Source organism: Lactuca sativa, chromosome 1, assembly GCF_002870075.4.
Source record: "Lactuca sativa cultivar Salinas chromosome 1, Lsat_Salinas_v11, whole genome shotgun sequence".
Taxonomy (NCBI): domain Eukaryota; kingdom Viridiplantae; phylum Streptophyta; class Magnoliopsida; order Asterales; family Asteraceae; genus Lactuca; species Lactuca sativa.
Genome location: NC_056623.2, coordinates 238992355 through 238999308, shown reverse-complemented (window position 1 = coordinate 238999308; position 6954 = coordinate 238992355). Strand labels below are relative to the sequence as shown.

At 35.1% G+C, this 6954-nt stretch overlaps 1 long non-coding RNA gene across 1 annotated transcript; it reads left to right on the top strand.

Annotated features, from left to right (window-relative positions):
• The first annotated feature begins 4385 nt into the window (after positions 1-4385).
• Positions 4386-5431, top strand: LOC128132000 (uncharacterized). The gene is made up of 2 exons (XR_008229918.1): positions 4386-4870; positions 5073-5431. It is a non-coding gene; the product is annotated as an uncharacterized LOC128132000 (long non-coding RNA).
• Positions 5432-6954: the final 1523 nt, after the last annotated feature.

Below are 6954 nucleotides of genomic sequence, written 5' to 3'. Positions count from 1 at the left end.
GAGAAGTACAGTTTGAAAAAAAAATTGCATCATTCCGAGCTTTTGTAAAGCTTTTATGATAGTTCAAAGTTGGACAAAATTTATAAAAAGTGCTGAAATATTATGCAGGAATCATAACAACTCTTGTTGATGGTTGTGTAACTCAACCAAAAATTAACCAATTAAGCTATTTTTCAATTCTAAAACATAGACAAGACAGATAAATATAGTTTGAAAAAAAAATCGCATCATTCCAAGCTTTTATGATGGTTCAAAGTTGGACAAAATATATAAAAAGTGTTGGAATATTATGCAGCAATCATAACAACTCCTGTTTTTGGCTGTATAACTCAACCAAAACTTAACCAATTAAGCCGTTTTTCGATTCTAAAACATAGACAAGACAAAGAACTACAGTTTGAAAAAAATCGCATCATTCTGAGCTTTTATAAAGCTTTTATGATGGTTCAAAGTTGGAAATTTTTTATAAAAAGTGCTGAAATATTACGCAACAATCATAACAACTCCTGTTTGTGGCTGTATAACTCAACTAAAACTTAACCAATTAAGCCGTTTTTCGATTCTAAAACATAGACAAGACAGTGAAGTACAGTTTGAAAAAAAATCGCATCATTCTGAGCTTTTATAAAGCTTTTATGATGGTTCAAAGTTGGACAAAATTTATAAAAAAGTGTTGAAATATTATGCAGCAATCATAACAGCTCCTGTTTGTGGCTGTATAAGTCAATAACTTAACCAATTAAGTTGTTTTCCGATTCTAAAACATAGACAATACAAGATAGTAAAGTTTGAAAAAAAATCGCATCATTCCGAGCTTGTATTAAGCTTTTATGATTGTTCAAATTGGAGAAAAAAACCTGAAATTTGTAACATCCCGAATTCAGGAGTGCAATTTCAGGGTTCAAAGTGTGAATGTGAAAGGGCAACTCAACGAGTCCATGGGTGGACTCGGCGAGTAGGGTCGCGTTCCTGGTCGCGTGTTAAGTGGCCAACTCGGCGGCTGGACTCGGCGAGTTGGTGCTGTGTGGAGAAAATCCTAATTTTGGAGGATGAGCCCTATATAAAGGACATTATACCCTCTCTTGAAGTCCAGAAAACCCTAATGCGCGTTTGTGAGTGATTTGAGAGCAATTGAACCTTGGAGAAGAGATTTTGGAAGAGATCTTGGAGAGTAAGAGGCTTGGAGCAAGGGGCTTTGCAAGGATTCAGATTTCTCTTCTGTTGGAGCTTTCTTTTGAGGTATTATTTCGTTGCTTGGGCTGTTATTCATCTAGATTCATCATTTTGGAGTATTTGGAAAGAATAGCTTGTGATATTTTGAGTTTGGAGGTTAGATCTGAGGTTGCTACCTCAAATCTGGAATGGAGAAGGTCTATAGTGCATTAAAGTCCCTGTTCTTGAGTGGTTGGTGAAGCCATCTTGTCCCAAACCCTAACCCTATAGTGTTATATGCTTAGATCTCTTTGGATTCATGTAAAGTTTGCCACTTTACGTGATGGATGGGTTGCAGAAGGGTAGATCTATGGTTTAGATCATCTGCATGGCCTGGAAAGCTTCTGTATGGGTTAAGATCTAGAGGAACTCGACGAGTCACAAGGGTGTACTCGGCGAGTTGCTTGAAGATGGGCAGGAACTCGACGAGTTGGAAGAACAACTCGGCGAGTTGGTTGAAGATAGTCTTGGACTCGGCGAGACTGTTCTTGGACTCGGCGAGTCTGGTCGTGAGGTCCTAACATTCTTCTGGTTGAGCCGTGAATCGGTGAGTCAAGGGAGGACTCGGTGAGTTGAGTGCGAGGGGACTCAGAGTTGTGGGACTCGGCGAGTCTCGGGGTGACTCGGCGAGTTGAGTCGCGAATTGGGGAAGTTCTGAGCATGGGGACTCGACGAGTCATCGGGTTGACTCGGCGAGTAGAGTCAGTCAGGAGGTTGACTTTGACTTTGACTTTGACCAAGGGTTGACCAGTTGACTTCCAGGGGCATTTTGGTAATTGTTGGCATTTGTTTTGAGTTCAGTGTTGGTGTTGGCTAGTGGTGGAGATCGTGTCAGTGGTCGGAGCAGCTCGGTCTTATCTTTTCAGTCGGCAGTTGCGAGGTGAGTTATCCTCACTATGTCGACAGGGTCTACGGCACCAAGGCCGGCCCTTTATCGGATTGTAATCCGGGTATCGTTGTTATGTTATTACTTTGCTATGTTTTCATCCTGGTTAGGATGATATATGTTAGAGACCTGGTTAAGGTCGGTATCCTGGTATATAGGATGATGATATGCTAGTGACCGGTTAGGTCGGTATCCTGGTTAGGAGGATGTTAGGTTATGTGTTTTTCTAGATCAGTTTGATTGGATGTGAATTGTTATATGATTGAATGTTTATGTGCACATGGTTGTTGGACTGAGGTTGGGTTGAGGCGGGTCCTACTTTGTGTTGTAGGCCAACATACCCAGGGCGGACCGGTTATCCCGAAGGCCCAACGAGCGGTCCGAATAGGTTGTAGGCCCCAAGAGGGCGGACCAGACGTGCCGAGGCTCGGAGAGTGGACCAGGCCGACTGAAGGCCCAATACGGGCGGACCAGTCATACTGTAGACTCAGAGAGTTGACCAGGTGGATTGAAGGCCCGGTGCGGGCGGACCAATCACACTGTAGACTCGATGCATATGGCTAGACTCGGAGGGTAGACCAGGTGGACTGAAGGCCCGGTACGGCGGACCAGTCACACAGTAGACCCGAAGTGCATGGCTGTTCGGTGTTTTGTTATGATATGGCATGTTGTGCGTGTATGGTATATATGGTTGGTATTTTGGGGGTATCTCACTAAGCTTTCGGGCTTACAGTTGTGGTTTAATGTTTTTTCAGGTTCTTCAGGAGACCGTGGCAAGGCAAAGGCGTGATCGTACCGCTCCTCATGATTATGTTTTATGATGTGGTGCTGGGAAGACTCTGATAATAATTGTATTGAAAACTTTTTTGTAATAATTTTATGAAACTGGGTTGTTTTTGAAAAGTTTAAATTTGTTGAAATTTTTAGAGTGTTACAAAATTAAAAAAAAAATTGCTTTTGTTCTTTCAACTCAAGCATAAACAATGAACAAATAGCAATTGATCATCATTGAACGCTTATCTACATGATTCAACCACCAAGATCGATTTTAACATAGGAAGATTCAAACATGCAAAAATAAGCAATTCATAGCAAGATTAACATATTCTTGAATTGGAAATCAAAAACAAAATTCATAGCAAATTAGCACATAATCGACCAACAAAGAGAATCAGAAAGAAACATGAAGTCATACCTTCAACTGGAAGATGATCGATGATGCCAAAATCGACCAATGCTGCTACAAAGAAAACTGAAGTCGTGAATTCCAAGTTTCGAACAACACAGAGGAGTAAGGCACATGTAGGGCAAACGATAATTTCTTGTGATCGTGGGCCGATTCCATGATATCCGGTACGATTGTTTGAAAAAACTTGGAAATTAAACGTGACGTGGATCAAATGGGGGGGGGGGGGGGGGGGGGCTATGAATTCTCCGTTCTTTTTTTTTTTTATTCTTGACCCACACCTAACTTCTTTTTCTCCCCTTTTCTCTTTTAAAAATAGAGAATTATTTTGATGGAAAATAAATTGGTTTATTTCCCAATTCCTTGTTTTTTTTTAATAACCAAACAAGGGAAAAGTAATTAATTCATTTTCTCTGCTTTTATTTCCCTGTACCAAACACCCCTAATGATGTAATACACACAAAAAAATACGTTAGGGACCTAATATGAACAAACGATAAACGTTATTACCCTCATAAGTCATTATCCCCTACACCAACCCACCTCAAAGCTCACGTGAGATGTCAATTATAGAACAATAGGAATATTTTAAGCATGCAAGAATTGAAACCTTGAAACTATTGTGTAGAATTTGGCACCTCAAAAGTGTTTGGGAGTGCTTTTTAATCTTAAAGTAGAAAATTACAAATATATCCCTTTAACTACCCTAATAATTATCCTTTTTGGTCATTTTGCCCCTAAGTCAAACATTTTTTAAAATCGAACTTATTGACATTTTTGTTTTTCCCATTATAAAAGTTAATCCAAATAATTTTTAAAAAGTCAATAAAGATTTTTCCCTAAAACAATTTTGAGATTAAAAAACACTCCCAATCACATCCTTTGTGGTTTTTTTGAAACTCTCATGTTTTGCCTATCAAAAAATACCGTTTGATCAAACAACCAAAACATTTTTAAACTAACATTCCCAAACACTAACTAAAGAGTACATATTAAAATTAAAATATAATGCTAATACCAATAATGCTAGTCCATTTATTTATTTATTTTTAATTTTTTAACAAAAAGCAAAAAATTTATACAAACCTCGTTGATCATTTTTGCAGTTTTGTAGGAGCATTATGTTTTTGAAGAAGTCGGTATCAAGAATCAAAGGCGTTAGTTTGGAGGGTCGAAAACTGATCGAAGAAAACTGCAAAAGTCCATATTTTTGTAGTCAAGTCAACTCCCATTAAAAGTTAAAACCAGTTGTCCATCATCGTTTGCACAATTAATAGTCTTCTTTAATATTTCTCCTTCTCAATCAATCAATGGCGTCTCGAAGTTTCATCTTATGGCTACACGGTCTTCACTTCGCCAACACTCGTTGGTCTTTCCCTTCTGCTCCACCTCAACCTGTTACCTGTAACCCTAAGTCCCAATCACTAATCAACTAACGCATCCTTTGATTTGTTTCTTTTCGATTATTGATCATATGTGCATCTAACGCATATATATTTGTCTGATTTAGGCTTTCGATCGTTTTTCTTGCTCTCATTGTAAATTCCAAATTATAATTTCTTGTTTCTGTTAGTGCCTGATCATAGGTTTGTCATCTCATATTCTCATCTCTCTAAAGTCATTATCTGTTTATCATCTTTCAATTTCGTAGTGATTTCTTATGAGAGGTAGAATTTGTGTTTAAAAGTGGATAAGCCAATTAGCTAAATCATAGGCGAGTTGTATCAAAATGATTTATTAAATTTTTTTTATACTAAATTACTAATATGCATAACCATTAAACAACAGGTATATCCTGATCTTGGCCATTCAATAAGTGATGAGGAGCTTCAACACATGGAATCATGGATCATATCCCGTCTACAAAGTGAAAGTTCTGCCTGAAGATTTGACTATCATTGACTTTTCACTTGTATACATCCCTATATAGATGCTTAAAATTATATAACCACATTATATTTGTAATTTTTTTTAAAAAAAACTTAACAATATGTATACATATAAGTTTATGTTGTATCATGTATGCTGGTTGATAAATGTTATACCTTTTACTAAAAAAAGGGATACATTATTGTTTTTGCATATTAAAATTTGATGTATACATCATACTCAATCGTTGTATTAAAAGCATCTCCGTTGAAGTTTTTTATTACTTGTTACTATTTCATAACCAGTCAATACCAGCTTGATAACATTTCCGTTTAATCCCCATTACTTATATTATATATTTAATCTTTATGATGTTTTCACTGATTAATCAAATATAGTAAATATACAAAATGAAAATTAATATTTTTATAGAAAAATATATTTAAAAAGTATTTTTGAACTCATCAAAACGATAAACATGTCATATACTTAAAAAACACAATGATTGTTGTATTACTGCTTTCGTTTTTTATTTTTATAACTATGTATTTGAGAAAAATAGCAAAAATATTAAATAATTTATATTTAAAATATTTAAATATAAGTAGTTTAAATATCATTTTTTAAATGATTTAAATATATGTTTATTAAAAATGATTTATATATAAATAATTTAAATGTCGTTTTTTATTTTATAATGACACACACGTCCTAGTTTTTTTAAACATAAATAATTTAAATATTTTTTCAACAAAACCTGAGAAAACTTTCATTATTTAATTATAACTGAAGTCAAATGTCAATGTTGAATAATTCTCATGAATAAACATAATATTAATCATTTCATAACATCATTCAAATATGAAAGCGGAAGTCTTATAGTCATAACAGTCCTAGAAAAGCTTGTTGAGCGTGATACAGTCAAGCCGAATCTTTTAATTTCTGAAAAATGTTAATAAATAACGGGTAAACGAAAATGCTTAGTAAGCACATATTAACTACACAATCTACTATATGTAACGAGACACATAATTTTATATACATGTGAATGCTATAGCCACAACTATAGTCTTACATCAAACTAGAAATACTATAGATTCATATATAGTCATGCTAGGAATGTTATAGACCTAAATATAGTCTTACATCAATTGGAAGTGTTATAGACCCACCTATAATCTTTTATGGAAATGATATGGACCCAATCAGTGTCTTACATCTTACATACTAAGCATACATATCAACCATACACGTAATCACATACAAATGAAAGCACATGACATCATGTATAAGTAGTGAAACTCACCTGATCTAAAGAGAAACTGAAATCTCTACTGGAATGTGGACTATGAAGTAGCAACGCTCTTTACACATAGTTCTAATAATCACTATTGGTTTCACATAAACATTACTTAATAATACTTATAAAGTATTTATTTTAGTTCTTTACCAGTACAATAGTTTGTTCATGAACTGACTTACCCCTTTTATTTCCATTCTTTTAGTAAGATTTTTAGATATTATTATAATATGTTCTCTTACTTTTTTCAAGGATATAAAATATATAGTCTAATGATTTATCTGCATTTTTATACGGATTTTACAAGTTGACTGTTGAGATCGGTCAGCTTTCTAGACGAGGCTGTAGAGATTGCATTTATACCTTTACAAGGGTTTCAATCAGGCCATGAGATCCAAATATGAACTCAAGTAGACAGCCCTACCTAACTACAGACCTTGACCTCGTGTATTTTTTGACTTCATGTCTTTTTTATATTTCTAGAGCCATATTTGAATTTTA